Consider the following 21,083-nt stretch of genomic DNA (forward strand, 5'->3'; position numbering starts at 1 on the left):
CTCTTTGTGGCAAGACTGGGCACAGATGATAGGAAATCTTATACTCTACGGGCCAGATTCAGTAAGAGTTAGGTCGGCGTATCAGTAGATACGCCGACCTAACTCGGAATCTGCGCCGTCCTAAGTTTAAGCGTATTCTCAAACTGAGATACACTTAAACCTATCTAAGATACGACGGCTTGCGCCGTCCTATCTTAGGGTGCAGTATTTAGGCTGGCCGCTAGGTGGCGCTTCCATTGCGGTCGGCGTAGAATATGTAAATCACTAGATACGCCTATTCACGAACGTACGTCCGCCCGTCGCAGTAAAGATACGCCGTTTCCATAAGAGATAGGCCGCCTAAAGATAAACATGCCTCCTAGGTGGCGTAGCCAATGTTAAGTATGGCCGTCGTTCCTGCGTCGAAATTTGAAAATTTTACGCTGTTTGCGTAAGTCGTCCGTGAATAGGGATTTACGTCATTTACGTCCACGTCGAAACCAATAGGCCCGTGCGGCGTACTTTGCCGCAATGCACACTGGGATATGTAGGCGGACGGCCAAAAAAAACATCAATCACGTCAGGTCAACACAAATTAACATAGAACACGCCCCCTCAGCCTATTTTGAATTAGGCGCCCTTACGCCCGCCCGCTTTAGGCTACGCCGCCGTAACTTAGCAGGCAAGTACTTTGTGAATCATGTACTTGCCTCGCTAACTTGCGGCGGCGTAGTGTAAACACGATACACTACGCCGCCGCAAAGTTAGGGCGGGCTATGTGAATCTAGCCCTACATTGTGACATAAAAAAAAAAATTCTGGTTTACATCCACTTTAATGGTTTCCAATGTCATAGTTCACACCAGTGCAGTCAGTTCCAGAAACAAAAATAGAACGCTGTAAAATGCATCAAAAACTCACTAGAATGGACAGGAATACATCAAAACACATCAAAAACGCACCAGGGGGGAAAAAACAGGGGGAAAAAAGGACAAAAGAAGAAAAAAAAGCATCTGGAATGCATTGGAAAAGCATCAAAACAGCACTGGAAAGCGCCCAAAAAAGTGTTAAAAACGTGCATGCACAAATGCATCTGGAACGGAATCTGGAATAGAAAGTGCGTTTTTGTGGTGTGAACCAGCCGTTAAAGCGGAGTTCCACCCAAAATGGGAACTTCCGCTTAACCCACTCCTCGCCCCCTTACATGCCACATTTGGCATGTAATTTTTTTGGGGGGGGAATGGGGGCTTCAGGAGGAGTGGGACGTCGTATCGTTACGCCGATTCTCAAAGGCAGATACGCTTAAAAAATAGGCTTCCTCCACCGACGTAACTTGATTGCGGTGGCGTAGAATTGTGTGCAATATAACGTTGGCCGCTAGGGGCGCTTCCGTTGTTGTCGGCGTAGAATACGCTAATTGCCTAGATACGCCGATTCACAAACGTACGTACGCCCGGCGCAATTTATTTACGCCGTTTTACGTTAGGCTTTTTCGGCGTAAGGTGGTTCCTGCTATTAGGAGGCGCAGCCAATGTTAAGTATGGACGTCGTTCCTGCTTCGAAATTTAAATTTTTTACATTGTTTGCGTAAGTCGTTCGCGAATAGGGCTGGACGTAATTTACGTTCACGTCGAAACCAATACGTCGTTGCGCCGTACTTGGGAGCAATGCACACTGGGATATGTACACGGACGGCGCATGCGCAAACGTCAATCACGTCAGGTCATCATATATTTACATAAAACACGCCCCCCTTCCACATTTGAATTACGCGCGCTTATGCCGGCCCCATTTACGCTACGCCGCTGCAACTTACGGAGCAAGTGCTTTGTGAATACAGCACTTGCTCCTGTAAGTTACGAAGGCGTAGCGTAAATACGATAAGCTGCGCCGCCGTATGATTGCGCGCCCCTACCTGAATCTACCCCTCTGTGACTCTCCTTACCCCCATCTTCTATGGCCGGGAGTAAAGAGACGATCCTGGGAAGACTTGGATCTGTGGGCTGCTATGAATCATCTTTTCCACAATCTCCGGGAAGGAAGCTGAGCTGCTCTATGGGAGACGGTGAAAGTGACCGCGTGGGTCAGACTATACAATGAGTGCAGAACATATGGGACTCATTTACAGTCCATGTAAACCCTGTCAGTAAATTCTCATAGAAGCTTTAATGAGTTCCTCTCATTTCAATTTATGTTTTCAATTAGTGCAAATCTACAGCTTTCATCAAATGTTGAGCTTCAGACAGATGTTAAAAACACACATTAATGCAGTTCTCTAATCCCTAATACTTCATTAACCATATTTTTTGTACAGACTGAGCAAAGAAGGAGCCAGTCTGGTGTGCATGAGACATGCTTGTAGGGGGACAGAGCAGAGTGACAAAAAGAGGCGCTCATTACTGAGCTGCTTCTCCTTTCACTGTCCATTCACAGGATGGGGGCTCATCCGGGATGACCTGGCCTCGGAGGAAGTGAGTTAAATGACAGAAGGACAGAGTGGAGTGACAGAGCAAAGAGCTTGTTACCGAGCTGCTTCTCTTTACACTGTCCAGTCACAGACTTGGGGGCTAGTCCGGGATGACCTGACCTCGGAGGAAGTGGGTTGAATGATAGAAGGACAGAGCAGAGTGACAGAGAGATTAACTCATTACTGAGCTGCTTCTCCTTTCACTGTCCAATCACAGGATGGGGGTTTGTCTGGGATGACCTGGCCTACGAGGAAGTGGGTTGAATGATAAGAACAATGAGTTCATTACTGAGCTGCTTTTCCTTTCACTGTCCAACCACAGGTTGGGGGCTTGTCCAGGATGATCTGGCCTCAGAGGCAGTGGGTTGAATGATAGAAGGACAGAGCAGAGTGACAGAGAGATTAACTCATTACTGAGCTGCTTCTCGTTTCACTGTCCAATCACAGGATGGGGGTTTGTCTGGGATGACCTGACCTCAGAGGAAGTGGGTTGAATGATAAGAGCAATGAGTTTATTACTGAGCTGCTTTTCCTTTCACTGTCCAACACCAGGTTGGGGGCTTGTCCAGGATGATCTGACCTCAGAGGCAGTGGGTTGAATGATAGAAGGACAGAGCAGAGTGACAGAGAGATTAACTCATTACTGAGCTGCTTCTCCTTTCACTGTCCATTCACAGGATGGGGGTTCGTCCAGGATGACCTGGCCTCAGAGGAAGTGGGTTAAATGACAGAAGGACAGAGTGGAGTGACAGAGCAAAGAGCTTGTTACCGAGCTGCTTCTCTTTACACTGTCCAGTCACAGACTTGGGGGCTAGTCCAGGATGATCTGGCCTCAGAGGAAGTGGACTGAATGATAGAAGGACAGAGCAGAGTGACAGAGAGATTAACTCATTACTGAGCTGCTTCTCGTTTCACTGTCCAATCACAGGATGGGGGTTTGTCTGGGATGACCTGACCTCAGAGGAAGTGGGTTGAATGATAAGAGCAATGAGTTTATTACTGAGCTGCTTTTCCTTTCACTGTCCAACACCAGGTTGGGGGCTTGTCCAGGATGATCTGACCTCAGAGGCAGTGGGTTGAATGATAGAAGGACAGAGCAGAGTGACAGAGAGATTAACTCATTACTGAGCTGCTTCTCCTTTCACTGTCCAATCACAGGATGGGGGTTTGTCTGGGATGACCTGACCTCAGAGGAAGTGGGTTGAATTATAAGAGCAATGAGTTTATTACAGAGCTGCTTTTCCTTTCACTGTCCAACCACAGGTTGGGGGCTTGTCCGGGATGATCTGGCCTCGGAGGAAGTGGGTTGAATGATAGAAGGACAGAGCAGAGTGACAGAGAGGTTAACTCATTACTGAGCTGCTTCTACTTTCACTGTCCAATCACAGGATGGGAGTTTGTCTGGGATGACCTGACCTCAGAGGAAGTGGGTTGAATGATAAGAGCAATGAGTTTATTACTGAGCTGCTTTTCCCTTCACTGTTCAACCACAGGTTGGGGGCTTGTCCAGGATGATCTGGCCTCAGAGGCAGTGGGTTGAATGATAGAAGGACAGAGCAGAGTGACAGAGAGATTAACTCATTACTGAGCTGCTTCTCCTTTCACTGTCCAATCACAGGATGGGGGTTTGTCCCGGATGACCTGGCCTACGAGGAAGTGGGTTAAATTTCGGGAGGACAGAGTAGAGTGACAGAGAGATTAACTCATTATTGAGCTGCTTCTCCTTTCACTGTCCAATCATAGGTTGAAGGCTAGTCCGGGATGAAATGGCCTCAGAATTGTGTTAAATGATAGGAGGATAGAGCAGAGTGACAGAGCAATGAGCTTGTTATTGAGCTGTTTCTCCTTTCACTCATCTATCACAGGCTTGAGGCTAGCCCGGGATGATCTGGCCTCAGAGAAAGTGGGTTAAATGATAGGAGCAACAAGTTCATTCCTGAGCTGCTTCTCCTTTCACTGTCCATTCACAGGATGGGGGTTCGTCCGGGATGACCTGGCCTCAGAGGAAGTGGGTTAAATGATGGGAGGACAGAGTGGAGTGACAGAGCAAAGAGCTTTTTACCGAGCTGCTTCTCTTTACACTGTCCAGTCACAGACTTGGGGCTACTCCGGGATGATCTGGCCTCAGAGGAAGTGGACTGAATGATAGAAGGACAGAGCAGAGTGACAAAAAGAGGAGCTCATTACTGAGCTGCTATTCCTTTCACTGTCCATTCACAGGATGGGGGTTCGTCCGGGATGACCTGGCCTCAGAGGAAGTCGGTTAAATGATGGGAGGACAAGAGTGGAGTGACAGAGAGATGAGCTCATTACTGATATTACCGATACTTAAAAATTTCCATAGGCGACGCTCTAATTACAGAGGAGGTCTAGTGCTTGAATTATTGCTTTCACTATAACAATGGCGGCGATACCTCCACACGTGTGGTGCGAACACCATTTACATATGCGTGCGCAATTTACGTATGTGTTTGTTTCTGTGTGCGAGCAGGGGGGGGTGGGGGCACATCATTTTTTTTATTGTTAATTCATTTTTAACACTGTTTCTTTAAAAAAAATTTTAAAGTGGTTGTAAACCCTTAAAATAAAATAAAAAACCTGCAGGACAAAGGCATAATGAGCTAGTATGCATAGCATACTAGCTCATTATGTATTACTTACCTTAGATCGAAGCCCCAGCAGCCGTCCTCGACCCCACCTCCGGCTGGGGACATCTCTTCCCCGGGTATCGCAGCCCTGGCGCTGTAATTGACTGGAGCCGTGATGACGTCAATCCCGGGGATGCGCGCGGCTAACTGTAGCAGCGGCAGGACGTGCCATTGCTTCAGTGCGCACGTGCCGATCACTTCGGCACATGCAGACACAGCGGGATATCTCCTAAACCATGCAGGTTTAGGAGTTATCCAGGGTAGCTACAGGTAAGCCTTAATATAGGCTTACTTGTAGCATAAAGTTCGAAAATAGGGTTCACAACCACTTTAATCACGTTTATTCCTATTACAAGACATGTAAACATCCCTTGTAATAGAAATAGGGGATGACAGGTTCTCTTTATGAGACATATGAGATCTATAAGACCCCCAAATCATGAGATAAAACAATAATTCTTCCGCTCTACAAGACTCTGGTCCGGCCGCACCTGGAGTATGCTGTCCAGTTCTGGGCACCAGCACTCAGGAAGGATGTGCTGAAAATGGAGCGAGTACAAAGAAGGGCAACAAAGCTAATAAAGGGTCTGGAGGATATTAGGAATGAGGAAAGGTTGCGAGAACTGAACTTATTCTCTTTGGAGAAGAGACGCTTGAGAGGGGATATGATTTCAATTTTCAAATACCGTACTGGTGACCCCACAATAGGGATAACCTTTTTTGTGGAATTAAAATTAGAAAAAAAGTGGTTTAACCTTAACCACTTAAGCCCCGGACCAATATGCTGCCTAAAGACCCTAGGGGTTTTTACAGTTCGGGACTGCGTCGCTTTAACAGACAATTGCGCGGTCGTGCGACGTGGCTCCCAAACAAAATTGGCGTCCTTTTTTCCCCACAAATAGAGCTTTCTTTTGTTGGTATTTGATCACCTCTGCGGTTTTTATTTTTTGCGCTATAAACAAAAATAGAGTGACAATTTTGAAAAAAAATCAATATTTTTTACTTTTTGCTGTAATAAATATCCCCCAAAAACATATATATATAAAAAAAAAAATTTCCTCAGTTTAGGCCGATACGTATTCTTCTACCTATTTTTGTTAAAAAAAAATCGCAATAATCGTTTTTTTGGTTGGTTTGCGCAAAATTTATAGCGTTTACAAAATAGGGGATAGTTTTATTGCATTTTTATTTATTTTTTTTTTACTACTAATGGCGGCGATCAGCGATTTTTTTCGTGACTGCGACATTATGGCGGACACTTCGGACAATTTTGACACATTTTTGGGACCATTGTCATTTTCACAGCAAAAAATGCATTTAAATTGCATTCTTTATTGTGAAAATGACAGTTGCAGTTTGGGAGTTAAACACAGGGGGCGCTGTAACATTTAGGGTTCACTTTGTGTGTGTTTACAACTGTAGGGGGGTGTGGCTGTAGGACTGACATCATCGATCGAGTCTCCCTAATAAAAGGGATCACTCGATCGATGCGCCGCCATAGTGAAGCACGGGGAAGCCGTGTTTACATACGGCTCTCCCCGTTCTTCAGCTCCAGGGAGCCATCGCGACGGGGCGGCTATAAACGAATAGCCGCGCCGTCGTCCCGGATCGCTCCCCGAGGCTTACGGACCGCCGCATGTACCGGGGGGGGTCCCGATCGAACCCCCGACAAGCAGAGGACGTATAGGTACGTGCATGTGCCTGTCCGTGCTATGATGCTGACGTATATTTACATGAGGCGGTCCTTAAGTGGTTAAACTACGTAAAGGGTTCTCTACTGTAAGAGCGGCAAAGATGTGGAATTCCCTTCCACAGGCGGTGGTCTCAGCTATTAGATAAGCACCTGAACGACCACAACATACAGGGATATACAATGTAATACTGACATATAATCACACACAGAGGTTGGACTTGATGGACTTGTGTCTTTTTTCAACCTCACCTACTATGCAACTATATGTAACTCCTCTACCTTTGAAAGCAAAAAAAAAACCCATTGATCTTATGCTTTAAAAAATAAAAATTGTTTACTTCTGTCCTAGACAGGAAGTGACATCATCACATCAATGAGGTCCTCCTACATCATAGAGGTGATCAGAGATGATCTGGTCTCTCTTCACCTCTATGACCTTGAATCGTTTCCCGAACTAAGAATGGTAACCCTGGAAACACTGTGAGCAGCAGGAGGGGTAAACATTCTATGGACCATTTTTAATGCGGGATCTTCCCATCACAAGATCCTCCCTCTCTTCTAGTGATGTGTGCATGAGCCCTAAAGCATTTTGATACTGTAGATCCAAACTTTCTAAACAAAGGGCCGGTTTACTGTCCCTCAGACTTTAAGGGGGCCAGTGGGAGTAGAAAAGGTCACGACGTTAGTGGGGGGAAAAAAATGCCCCATTGTTTGTTTCAGTGGGAGTAATTGCTCCCCATTATTGGTGTCATTGTGCCCCATCGTTGATGTCATTGAGAGGAATTGTGCCCCATCGTTGATGTCATTGTGCCCCATCGTTGATGTCATGGAGAGGAATTGTGGCCCATTGTTGATGTCATTGAGCCCCATCATTCATGTTATTTAGCCCCATCGTTGATGTCACTGAGCCCCATCATTCATGTTATTTAGCCCCATCGTTGATGTCATTGAGAGGAATTGTGCCCCATCGTCGATGTTATTTAGCCCCATCATTGATGTCATTGAGAGGAATTGTGCCCCATTGTTGATGTCATTGAGCCCCATCATTGATGTTATTTAGCCCCATCATTGATGTTATTTAGCCCCATCGTTGATGTCATTGAGCCCCATCATTCATGTTATTTAGCCCCATCGTTGATGTCATTGAGAGGAGGTGTGCCCCATTGTCGATGTTATTTAGCCCCATCGTTGATGTCATTGAGAAGAATTGTGCCCCATCGTTGATGTCATTGAGAGGAATTGTGCCCCGTTGTCGATGTTATTTAGCCCCATCATTGATGTCATTGAGAGGAATTGTGCCCCATTGTTGATGTAATTGAGCCCCATCATTGATGTTATTTAGCCCCATCATTCATGTTATTTAGCCCCATCGTTGATGTCATTGAGCCCCATCATTCATGTTATTTAGCCCCATCGTTGATGTCATTGAGCCCCATCATTCATGTTATTTAGCCCCATCGTTGATGTCATTGAGAGGAATTGTGCCCCATTGTTGATGTCATTGAGCCCCATCATTCATGTTATTTAGCCCCATCATTGATGTTATTTAGCCCCATCCTTGATGTCATGGAGAGGAATTGTGCCCCATCTTTGATGTCATTGAGCCCCATCATTCATGTTATTTAGCCCCATCGTTGATTTCATTGAGAGGAATTGTGCCCCATCGTTGATGTCATTGAGAGAAATTGTGCCCCATCGTTGATGTCATTGAGCCCTATCGTTGCGGTCAGTAATATAAATTGTGCCCCATCATTGGTATCAGTGGGTGGAAATGTGCCCCGTCATTGATCAGATTTGGCCCCATAGTTGGTGTCATTGAGAGGAATTGTGCCCCATTATTAATATCAGTGGGAGAAAATGTGCCCCATCATTAACGTAATTTGGCCCCATCGTAGGTGTCACGGAGAGGAATTGTGCCCCATCGTTGATGTCATTGTGTCCCATAGTTGGTGTCATTGGGAGGAATTGTGCTCCATCATTGGTATCAGTGGGAGGAAATGTGCCCTCTTCATTGGTGTCAGTGGGGAGAATTTTGCCACATGGTATTAGTCAGTGGCGGTGTGTCCATAGTGGGTGCAGGAGCGCCGCCTCCTCCCTGCATTGCATTAATCTATATTTTGTCAGCCCCCTGTTGAGCGCCGGCCATCTGAATAACAGCGTTGGGTGTGTTTTGGAAGTGTCTATCAGAGCGAGCGCCTCTGGGCTCTAATCGGCTTCCAAATAGTTAACCAGAGGGCGCACAGGGTGTGCGTTCCCTGGTTAACACTGACATGCGTCTCAGCCAATCAGGTTCACCGGGTCTGGTTACCGGTCACCTGATTGGCTGAAGCGACATCGAGGGCGGGAGAAGACATAGAGGGAACGTGAAGGAGAATGGCTGACCCAAGAAAGGTAAGTGCTGGGCGGGGGGGGGCAAACTGGCAGCATTTGAGGGGCCAATCTGGGGGCATTTGAGGGGGCAATCTGGCGGGATTTAAGGGGGCAAACTGGTGGCATTTAAATGGCCAATCTGGTGGTATTTAAGGGGGCAAACTGGCAGCATTTGAGGGGGCAATCTGGCAGCATTTGAGGGGGCAAACTGGCGACAATTGAAGGCACAGTGGCGACAATTGATGGGCACAGTGGCTGCGTTTGATGGCACAGTGGCGATAATTGATGGAACAATGTAGACAATTGATGGCACAGTGGCTGCGTTTGATGGCACAGTGGCGACAATTTATGGCACAGTGGTGACAATTGATGGCACAGTGGCTGCGTTCGATGGCACAGTGGCTGTGTTTGATGGCACAGTGGCGACAATTGATGGGTACAGGGGCTGCATTTGATGGCACAGTGGCGACAATTGAAGGCACAGTGGCGACAATTGATGGGCACAGTGGCTGCGTTTGATGGCACAGTGGCGATAATTGATGGAACACTGTCGACAATTGATGGCACAGTGGCTGCGTTTGATGGCACAGTGGCAATAATTTATGGCACAGTGGTGACAATTGATGGCACAGTGGCTGCGTTCGATGGCACAGTGGCTGCGTTCGATGGCACAGTGGCTGTGTTTGATGGCACAGTGGCGACAATTGATGGGTACAGGGGCTGCGTTTGATGGCACAGTGGCTGCGTTCGATGGCACAGTGACTGTGTTTGATGGCACAGTGGCGACAATTGATGGGTACAGGGGCTGCGTTTGATGGCACAGTGGCTGCGTTTGATGGCACAGTGGTGACAATTGATGGCACAGTGGCTGCGTTTGATGGCACAGTGGCTGCGTTTGATGGCACAGTGGTGACAATTGATGGCACAGTGGCTGCGTTTGATGGCACAGTGGCGACAATTGATGGACACAGTGGGTGCGTTTGATGGCACAGTGGCGACAATTGACGGGCACAGTGAGGCTGCAATTGATGATTTTTTATTTTTCATTTGTTTGCGCCCCCCCCAAAAAAATTTGAGCACCAGCCGCCACTGGTATTAGTGCATGAAATACTGCAAAGGGTCCGGGTAAAAGCAAGCAAAGGGCCGCATCTGGCCCCCGGGGCCGCAGTTTGGAGACCACTGCTGTGGATCATCATCACATCTGTTCACAGCCGGTCTAGGACCAGAGAATGAAGTTCTCACAGCCTTTGTACTTCAACTATTAAGCTGGCTTTCCCATCAGTCTTCTTGGCCCAAAACCCCAAAGACATAGTAGTGGAAAAACTGAAAGCTGCATTGTATTATTTGACCAAATTCCATGTCAGCCGAATAGTTTAGCATGTGCTAAGACATTTAAAGGCTGGATTCATTACCTGGTGCTTTATGCTAAGCTGACATATAACTGACATATTGAGAAGTGCTGTCAGGAATTCCTCTTCGGTGAAAGGAGATCGTCAAAGAAGAAGAACGTCTTAAGCCTTTATAATGGCAGCTGTCTAACGGTAAAAGCTTTTCATTTCTTTTTTGTTTTCTTTTGTGTGCATTGAGTCCTGAGTGCTGTCAATATCCCCATGTGGAGTTTTTGTTTTTTTTAAACCTGCAGGTTGATCCCCTGCCTGTGGTATAAATATGAGCAGATCTCTGCCTCTAATATGAGAAACACCAGCTTTATGTAGCTTTAGGTGCACACTGTGCAGAGGACACAGACAGTACACACACTACGTAGCTTTAGATGCACACTGTACAGAGGACACAGACAGTACACACACCACGTAGCTTTAGATGCAAACTGTACAGAGGACACAGACAGTACACCACGTGAAAGTACTTGAAGAATGATCCCCTGCCTGTGGTATTAATATGAGCAGATACCTGCCTCTAATATGAGAAACACCAGCTTTACGTAGCTTTAGGTGCACACTGTGCAGAGGACACAGACAGTACACCACGTGAAAGTACTTGCAGAATGATCCCCTGCCTGTAGTATTAATATCAGCAGATCCCTGCCTCTAATATGAGAAACACCAGCTTTACGTAGCTTTAGGTGCACACTGTGCAGAGGACACAGACAGTACACCACGTGAAAGTACTTGCAGAATGATCCCCTGCCTGTGGTATTAATATGAGCAGATACCTGCCTCTAATATGAGAAACACCAGCTTTACGTAGCTTTAGGTGCACACTGTGCAGAGGACACAGACTGTACACCACGTGAAAGTACTTGCAGAATGATCCCCTGCCTGTGGTATTAATATGAGCAGATACCTGCCTCTATTATGAGAAACACCAGCTTTACGTAGCTTTAGGTGCACACTGTGCAGAGGACACAGACAGTACACCACGTGAAAGTACTTGCAGAATGATCCCCTGCCTGTGGTATTAATATGAGCAGATACCTGCCTCTAATATGAGAAACACCAGCTTTACGTAGCTTTAGGTGCACACTGTGCAGAGGACACAGACAGTACACCACGTGAAAGTACTTGCAGAATGATCCCCTGCCTGTGGTATTAATATGAGCAGATACCTGCCTCTAATATGAGAAACACCAGCTTTACGTAGCTTTAGGTGCACTGCACACTGTGCAGAGAACACAGACAGTACACCACATGAAAGTACTTGCAGAATGATCCCCTGCCTGTGTTATTAATATGAGCAGATACCTGCCTCTAATATGAGAAACACCAGCTTTATGTAGCTTTAGGTGCACACTGTGCAGAGGACACAGACAGTACACACACCACGTAGCTTTAGATGCACACTGTGCAGAGGACACAGACAGTACACCACGCGAAAGTACTTGCAGAATGATCCCCTGCCTGTGGTATTAATATGAGCAGATACCTGCCTCTAATATGAGAAACACCAGCTTTATGTAGCTTTAGGTGCACAATGTGCAGAGGACACAGACAGTACACCACGTAAAAGTACTTGAAGAATGATCCCCTGCCTGTGGTATTAATATAAGCAGATACATGCCTCTAATATGAGAAACACCAGCTTTACGTAGCTTTAGATGCACACTGTACAGAGGACACAGACAGTACACCACGTGAAAGTACTTGCAGAATGATCCCCTGCCTGTGGTATTAATATGAGCAGATCCCTGCCTCTAATATGAGAAACACCAGCTTTACGTAGCTTTAGGTGCACACTGTACAGAGGACACAGACAATACACACACCATGTAGCTTTAGATGCACACTGTACAGAGGACACAGACAGTACACCACGTGAAAGTACTTGCAGAATGATCCCCTGCCTGTAGTATTAATATCAGCAGATCCATGCCTCTAATATGAGAAACACCAGCTTTACGTAGCTTTAGGTGCACACTGTGCAGAGGACACAGACAGTACACCACGTGAAAGTACTTGCAGAATACCTGTGGTATTAATATTTCTGCTGCACAAAAAAAAAGTAAATTTTAAAAAAACACACACAAACAAGTGCACTTAACTACTTCAGCCCCAGAAGGATTTCCCCCCTTAATGACCAGGCCATTTTTTGTGATACGGCACTGCTTCGTTTTAAGTGACAATTGCACGTTCGTGCGACGCTGTACTCAAACAAAATTAATTAAAATTCAAAATAAAAAGTCTGACCATTTAGAAAAAATATATATATATTTTTTACTTTTTGCCATAATACATATCAATTTTTTATTTTTATTTTTTCACCAGTTTATGTACAATATGTATTCTTCAAAAAATGTAGGCACCATTGTGGGGTGGGGCAGGGGCGGACTGACAACTCATGGGGCCCCCGGGCAATAGGAGATTATGGGGCCACCGGGCAATAGGAGATTATGGGGCCCCCGGGCAATAGGAGATTATGGGGCCCCACAGTATACACATGTAGCGCCCCCTTGCTTTCAGCATGGGCGCTACGCTAAAGTTAATGGGGAATGGGAGAGTTACCTTGCTCCCATTCATAATTCGTTTGAAATTTAGGACCTCTGTCATTCCAGAAATGTCCACTGGGTCAGTCTGCGGTCCGGGGATGTGGTGTCATCCCTGGCCGGCAGTTGGCGCCAGAGGGGTTCTGGCAGAGTAAGTCTCTCCAGCAGCCAATCAGAGGAGTTTTCCCTCGTGGGGCGTGCTGGGGAGGAGTATATCCCCACGCAGTATACACACACACAGACACACAATATACACACACAGTATACACACTGCCAGTAAAAATGGCCGAGATCGGTTCGGCTTAGAACTGCGCATGGAGATTGGAGGCAGGGAGTGATTGGAGGCAGGGGGTGATGGTGGCTGCGGTGGCACCGCAGAGGGGATTGGAGGCAGGGGGGGATTGAAGGCAGGAGGAGATTGGAGGCAGGGGGTGTTGGTAGCACCGCAGAGGGGGATGGTGGCCCCGCAGAGGGTGGGGGATGGAGACAGGGGTTGTTGTTGGCACCGCAGAGGGGGATGTAGGCAGGGGGAGATTGGAGGCAGGGGGTGTTGGTGGCACCGCAGAGGGGGATGGTGGCACCAGAGAGGGGGATGGTGACACCGCAGAGGGTGGGGGATGGAGACAGGGGTTGTTGGTGGCACCGCACAGGGGGATGGAGGCAGGGGGAGATTGGAGGCAGGGGGTGTTGGTGGCACCGCAGAGGGTGGGGATGGTGGCATCGCAGATGGTAGGGATGTAGGCAGGGGGTGATGGGAGGCAGGGGGAGATTGTGACACCGCAGAGGGGGGTGAAGGCAGGGGGTGTTGGTGGCAGAGGGGGAAGGAGGCAGGGTGTGATGTGACTAAATAATTTGCCCTTATTATATCAAAAAGAACAAAAATATGTTTCTTACCTTAATATCTACCTTAAATCACATTGTTATTTGCCTAGCATACTTGTTTGTAGCCTAAATACTGAAATTTGCACATACAAACACAGATACTGTCCCTGGTTTTACTGAGGCTGGCAACCCTGATGGGGCACCCTAGTGGCATGGGGTCCTCGGGCAGTGCCCGAATGGTCAGTCTCCCCCCTGGGGTGAGGCTCAGTCCCACATACCCCACCAGTTTTTGATATTCCTCATGAGGTTGACAACCAGGCCAGGGCAGAAGGGTGGGTCAGCTTGTGATTTCAAAGGCCGACAATGGAACCACAGTGACAGCATTCATCTGCACTTTGCCCTGTAGATCCCGAGCAAAGAAGAGAGTAAACAAACTGACTCTTCTACCACAGATATGCCTCTGTGGTTAGCATGGTCAGAAGAGAACGTGAAGCCTGCAATATGAAGGGACCACCAAGATTTAATCAAGATCTTAAGAACAAAGTCAAACGTCATTTTTTCCATGAGCACGTTTTTTGGGAAAAATTCACTTTTTTAATAAAAAAATAAGACAACAGTAAAGTTAGCCCATTTTTTTTATATTGTGAAAGAGAATGTTACGCTGAGTAAATTGATACCCAACATGTCACGCTTCAAAATTGCACCCGCTCGTGAAACGGCGACAAACTTTCACCCTTAAAAATCTCCATAGGCGACGTTTAAAAAAATTCTACAGGTTGCATGTTTTGAGTTACAGAGGAGGTCTGGAGCTAGAATTATTGCTCTCGCTCTACTGATCGCGGCGATACCTCACATGTGTGGTTTGAACACCGTTTTCATATGCTGGCGCTGCACACGTATGCGTTCGCTTCTTCGCGCGAGCTCGGCGGGACAGGGCACTTTAAAAAAAAATGTAAATCTTATTTATTTTAGTTATTTTTACACTGTTTTAAAAAAAAAATAATAATAATTGGGTCACTTTTATTCCTATTACAGGGAATGTAAACATGACAGGTCCTCTTATATATGAGATCTGGGGTCAAAAAGACCTCAGATCTCATATTTGGACTAAAATGCAATAATTTATTAAACATGTAAAAATGGCCCTTTAAGAGCTATGGGCGGAAGTGACGTTTTGGCGCCGCTTCCGCCCTGCAATCGTATGGAGACGGGTGGGGGCCATCTTCCCCTCACTCGTATCCATACCAAGCAGAAGAGAGGACCCGATCGCCTCCACTGCTACCGAAGGCTCCGTCAAGCGGAGGAGAGCACCGGAGTGCGGTGGGAGGGGAGGCCCCTCTCCCACCGCCGAAAACGATGATCTTGCGGCGCATCCGCCGCAGAGACCACCATTATCGTAAACCGGACCGCTGCCTGAAGGCGAGGATATCTGGGTTATGGCAGATAGAGACAGGGATATCCAGCTTCAAAGAGAGGATGTATATAGTTGTGCGGCGGTCAACATGCGGCGGTCAAGTCAGTCAACTCAAGCACATGGCTTTCTGGCTAATAAGCTTTAAAAGGCCTCCAGACATTACAGAACAAGTCCAATTGAATGCTACTACCGGTAACTACTACTAGCTATACCTTAATTTGGGTAAATGAGTATCACCACTACCACAACAAACCAGGATGGCCGAGTGGTTAAGGCGTTGGACTTAAGATCCAATGGATGTATATCCTCGTGGGTTCGATCCCCACTCCTGGTATGATTATTATACAGGATTTTAAAGCACTGACGGTTTATGCAGCACTTTACAATGAAAGGTACAATTACAATACAGTAGGAATCGGAGAGCCCTGTTTGCTGGAGCTTACAATCTAAGAGGGAGGGTCAAGAGATCAAATCTTGATGTAATAACTGTGGGCAGGGCCGTCTTCAAGGCAGGGCAAACTGTGGGCAGGGCCGTCTTTAAGGCAGGGCAAATGGGGAAGCTGCCCTGGGCCCTGTCATTGTTGTGGGTCCCAAAGCAGCTGCCTCATACTTGCCAACTACCCCAGTTGAAATTCCCTTGAAGTTTTAGTCCTGTGCTGTGTCCTGATATCTCAGTGTGAAGTGCTGCTACTAATGCTTCCCAGCTCTGCCCTATTGTTGTGTACAGATGACTCACCCGCAGACTCTGTGTTTACATGTAAATAACCGTCATTATTTACATACATATGTAAATAGTGGCGGCATTCATATGTAAATAGCTGAGGCTGGCGGGATTCATATGTAAATAGCTGAGGCTGGCGGCATTCATATGTAAATAGCTGAGGCCGGCGGCATTCATATGTAAATAGCCGAGGCCGGCGGCATTCATATGTAAATAGCTGAGGCCGGCGGCATTCATATGTAAATATCTGAGGCCGGCGGCATTCATATGTAAATATCTGAGGCCGGCGGCATTCATATGTAAATAGCTGAGGCCGGCGGCATTCATATGTAAATAGCTGAGGCCGGCGGCATTCATATGTATATCATGCCCCTCTGCAGTGAAGACATGATGTGCTGTAACCTCTAGCAACCAATCAGTGAGCAATATTACTTACAGTAATCTCTAGCAACCAATCAACAAGAAGAAATCATGTGCTGTAACCTCTAGCAACTAATCAGTGAGCCGCAATGTGTGCTGTAACCTCTAGCAACCAGTCAGTAAGTGGTAATGATATGCTGTAACCTCTGGCAACCAATCGCAATCACTGCCTGATCTGATACAGTAAACTGATTTTAAGTCTAAAAATAAAGGGAAAGGTTTGGACGGTCGCACTCCAAAAAATGGTTCCTTTGATTGTAAAATCAAATTACAAAATACATGCTACAGAAAACCAGTTGCAAGCTGACGCGTTTCACACTGAGGCCCAGTGCTTAATCATAAGCTATGATTAAGCACTGAGCCTCAGCGTGAAACGCGTCAGCTTGCAACTGGTTTTCTGTAGCATGTATTTTGTGATTTGATTTTACAATAAAAGGAACAATTTTTTAGGAGTGCGGCCGTCCAAACCTTTCCCTTTATTTTTGCATTGTTATATGCATCGCCAGCACCTGTGGCTGTGGATCCAGTGGATTGGGGTAGGAAGTTCCAGAGGATGGGGGAGGCTCAGGAGAAGTCCTGGAGGTGAGCATGGGATGAGATTCCCAATCGAATGATTGAGGCCTCTCAGCTTTTCCTTGGCAACTTATTAGACCGACCACCATCCATTCATAAGCCTCTTAATGTTTCTATCTAGACCTAGCACTGCTAGTCTGTTCTCCAACTATACTAACAAATTGTAAATCTTCCTTGCATTGTCCTATTGGCCAAAAGTTGCATCCATTCCTGTTGTTAACCACATTGTTGCATCAAAATAAGTTTTATATATTTTTTTAAAGTAAAGTTTAGCCACTGATCTACCAGGACAATTTTTAAACAAATTTGCACAAGTGTTAAAATCTGCATTTTTTGCTAGAAATTTGTTTAACCTCTCAGCAAAGTACAATGGAACCTCAGTTTACGAGTAACATGATATACGAGCATTTTAACCACTTGCTTACTGGGCACATAAACCCCCTTCGTTCCCAGGCGAAATTTCAGCTTCCGGCACTGCGTCGCTTTAACTGACAATTGCGCGGTCGTGCGACGTGGCTCCCAAACAAAATTGACGTCCTTTTTTCCCCACAAATAGAGCTTTATTTTGGAGGTATTTGATCACCTCTGCGGTTTTTATTTTTTGCGCTATAAACAAAAATAGAGCGACAATTTAAAAAATATATATTTATTTTTTACTTGTTGCTATAATAAATATCCCAATTTAAAAAAAAAAAAAAAAATTTTTCTCAGTTAAGGCTGATACGTATTTTTCCACGTATTTTTGTAAAAAAAAAAAAATCGCAAAAAGCGACTGGTTTGCGCAAAAGTTATAGCGCCTACAAAATGGGGAACAGAATTATAATTTTTTTTTATTATTTTTTTTTTACTAGTAATGGCGCCAATCTGCGATTTTTTTATTGAGACTGCGATATTGCGGCGGACGTATCGGACACTTTTGACACAAATTTGGGACCATTCACATTTATACAGCGATCAGTGCTATAAAAATGCACTAATTACTGTATAAATGTGACTGGCAGGGAAGGGGTTAACACTAGGGGGTGAGGAAGGGGTTAAATGTATTCCCTGGGTGTGTTCTAACTGTGTGGGGGGAGGGGGATACTGGGGGAGGTGACCGATACTGTCCCTATGTACAAGAGACACAGATCGGTCTCCTCTCTCTCTGACAGGACGTGGAGCTCTGTGTTTACACACAGAGCTCCACGTTCCTGCTGTGTCACCGACGATCGCGTGTACCCGGCGGACATCGCGGCCGCCAGCTACACGCATCGGCTCTTCGGCCATGCGCCGGGACAGTGTTTACCCGCTGCGCGCCCCCCGGTGGCGCGCTCGGGTAATGCTCATAAAAGGACGTCTAAAGACGTCCACTCGGCACTTGAGAGCCGCGCTGTGGACGCCTCTTGTCTATAGCGCGGATCTCAAGTGGTTAAAAGACGAGCAACTTAAAAAAAAAAAATCTGACTCGGTTAGAGTGTTGTCTTGCAAAACTTGCAGAATTCAAGCTAATGGGGTGTGCAGTACCGTATTTAGCGGGGGCACCAGAGCTGTTCGGAGCCGTTTGGAAATAATCAGTTCCTTGGGGTGTTTCCGAGCCTTTCCCAGGGTTTTCGAGGTCAGCCGAGCTGTCCCCGGGCCTTACCGAGTGTTTCCAAGGCTCTCCGCTGCCCCCCACCTCTGGCCACATGCGGTATTGCATGTCATTGAAGTCAATGCGGAACAAATTATTTTAGTTTCCATTGACTTCTATGGGGAAACTCGCTTTGATATGCGAGTGCTTTGGATTACGAGAATTCTCCTGGAACGGATTATGCTCATAATCCGAGGTTCCACTGTATGGGGCAGATCCACAAAGGAAGTACGCCGGCGTATCTACTGATACGCCGGCTTACTTTCAAATTTCCCGCGTCGTATCTTTGTTTTGAATCCTCAAAACAAGATACGACGGCATCTGGGTTAGATCCGACAGGCGTACGTCTTCGTACGCCTTCGGATCTTAGATGCAATTCTTCGGCGTCCGCTGGGTGGCGTTCCCGTCATATTCCGCGTCGAGTATGCAAATTAGCTTTTTCCGCCGATCCACGAACGTACGAGCGGCCGTCGCATTCTTTTACGTTGTTTCCGTTCGGGCTTTTTTCGGCGTATAGTTAAAGCTGCTATTTGGTGGCGTACGCAATGTAAAGTATGGCCGTCGTTCCCGCGTCGAATTTGAAAATATTATATTTTTGTTTGCGTAAGTCGTATGTGAATGGGGCTGGACGTAATTTACGTCCACGTCAAAACAATGACGTCCTTGCGACGTCATTTAGCGCAATTTAGGGACGGCGCATTCGCAGTTCGTTCGGGGCGGGGACGCGCTTCATTTAAATGAAACATGCCCCCTACTCGCCGATTTGAATTATGCGCCGTTACGCCGCGAGAAATACATTACGCCGCCGTTACTTACGGCGCAAATTCTTTCTGGATTCAAAGCTATTAAAAGTAAGTTACAGCGGCGTAGCGTATCTCACATACGCTGCGCCCATGCAATTGTATGTGAATCTACCCCAAAATGTTTTCTGAAGAAAGAGACCCTGGTGGATAAAATGGTGCGTCGCAATAATTGTATGTCACGCAGTATTTGTACAGCTATTTATCAAAAGCATATTTTTAGGGACAAAAAATTGCTAAAATAATTTTTAGTGCAAACAATAACATATAAAATATGATTATATTATTATTATTATTATTATTATTATTATTATTATTATACACTATTTATATAGCGCCAACAGTTTACGCAGCGCTTTACAATGTAGAGGGGGGACAGCACAATTACAGTACAGTTTAATACAGAAGGTACAGGAGGCTCGTAGAGCTTACATTCTAAAGGGAGGGGGTGGTGGTACAAAAGGTAATAGCTGCAGAGAATGATTTGATGGGGGTGGCGCAGGGACAGTTGTTAGGTGGGTGTGGCTTCCCTGAATACATGAGTTTTCATTAGGGTTGTCCCGATACCACTTTTTTAGGACTGAGTACAAGTACCGATACTTTTTTTCAAGTAGTCGCCGATACCGAATACCGATACTTTTTTTAAATGTGTCCCCAAATGCAGCCATGTCCCCCCCATATGCAGCCATGTCCCCCACATATGCAGCCATGTCCCTCTAGCCATGTCCCTCACATATGCAGCCATGTCCCTCTAGCCATGTCCCTCACATATGCAGCCATGTCCCTCTAGCCATGTCCCTCACATATGCAGCAATGTCCCTCTAGCCATGTCCCTCACATATGCAGCCATGTCCCTCTAGCCATGTCCCTCACATATGCAGCAATGTCCCTCTAGCCATGTCCCTCTAGCCATGTCCCTCTAGCCATGTCCCTCACATATGCAGCCATGTCCCTCTAGCCATGTCACTCACATATGCAGCAATGTCCCTCTAGCCATGTCCCTCACATATGCAGCCATGTCCCTCTAGCCATGTCCCTCACATATGCAGCAATGTCCCTCTAGCCACGTCCCTCACATATGCAGCAATGTCCCTCTAGCCATGTCCCTCAATGCGGCGGCAGCGGCGGGGGGGGAAAGGGGGGGGAAAGTATTCTATTTAGGTATCGGGGGTATTTGCGCGAGTACGAGTACTCCCGCAAATACTCGGTATCGGTCCCGATACCGATACTGGTATCGGTATCTGGACAACCCTAGTTTTCATAATATAGCAGATTTTTTGGGTAAAATATAAAAGATGGGGTTATGTCGAGTAAATAGATACCAAATATGTCAAGCCTTAAAATGTGCATTTAATCTCAGGCAGCCCTGACCTATATCACTACCGTGCTTCCCCGAAAAAATAAGCCCCGGGTCTTATATTAATTTTGGCAACAAAAGACACAGTAGGGCTTATTTTCGGGGTAGGGCTTACCATGTAATGTGCTGTCTTCTCTCCCCCTCTCCCTCCCTGCCTGTCAGGAATCCCCAGTGTGATCTGTGTTCAAATGCTTGTACAATCCTATAATCCACTCTATTACAGTAGTATATAATGTACAATGTGTGTGTTTCTGTAAATACGTTCGTTACA

At 46.4% G+C, this 21,083-nt stretch overlaps 1 protein-coding gene and 1 non-coding gene across 2 annotated transcripts in view; one reads left to right on the top strand and one right to left on the bottom strand.

Annotated features, from left to right (window-relative positions):
• Positions 1-21,083, bottom strand: part of LOC120936044 — a 166,132-nt gene that overhangs the window by 132,702 nt on the left and 12,347 nt on the right. The window lies entirely within an intron of this gene.
• On the top strand, positions 15,584-15,666 carry TRNAL-UAA. The gene has a single exon. It is a non-coding gene; the product is annotated as a tRNA-Leu (tRNA).

This window comes from Rana temporaria, chromosome 4 (assembly GCF_905171775.1).
Source record: "Rana temporaria chromosome 4, aRanTem1.1, whole genome shotgun sequence".
NCBI classification, from domain to species: Eukaryota; Metazoa; Chordata; class Amphibia; order Anura; family Ranidae; genus Rana; species Rana temporaria.